The sequence below is a fragment of the Octopus sinensis genome, linkage group LG3, assembly GCF_006345805.1.
Source record: "Octopus sinensis linkage group LG3, ASM634580v1, whole genome shotgun sequence".
Taxonomy (NCBI): domain Eukaryota; kingdom Metazoa; phylum Mollusca; class Cephalopoda; order Octopoda; family Octopodidae; genus Octopus; species Octopus sinensis.
The window spans coordinates 78,421,242-78,421,938 of record NC_042999.1 but is presented as its reverse complement, the minus strand read 5'-3'; positions in this window follow the sequence as shown (position 1 = coordinate 78,421,938).

Genomic DNA, 697 nt, shown 5'->3' with positions numbered 1-697 from the left:
TTAATGACTGAAACAAGTAAAAGATAAAGGATAGGTATATATATATATATGTGTGTATGTATGTGTGTGTGTGTACATACATATATATATACACACACATATACATATTTATATACATACATATATATATAAACATATATACACACACACATATATACATATATACATACATATATATATATATACACACATATATATATATATATATAAACATAGATAGATAGATAGATAGATAGATAGATAGATAGATAGATAGATATAGATATATATAGATATAGATATATAGATATATATGTATGTACATACATATATATTTAACTTGACCATACAGGTTCGTGAAGATGGCGCTTGTCTGGATTTCCAAGACTCTTCACCGAATGGGATGCTAATCTCAGTTGTGGTGGTTGATATTCCTTTTCATCTGAGTGAACTAAAGCAACATGAATTGAAGTGACATACTCAATGATACAACGTGCCAATGAGTGTGAGAACTGAACCTACAACCTCACAATCACTCCATACCCTAACCACTAGGTTACTTGATACACTATATCTGAATAAAAAGGAAAATAGATGGAATGTTCATAGCTGGAATGTCTTTGATCATTAGGTTATCTGGTCAGTGCTCACCTGGGATTAAACAACAACAGACACACAGAAACTAAACACTAAATTTATATTGACAATAGCTACTAGC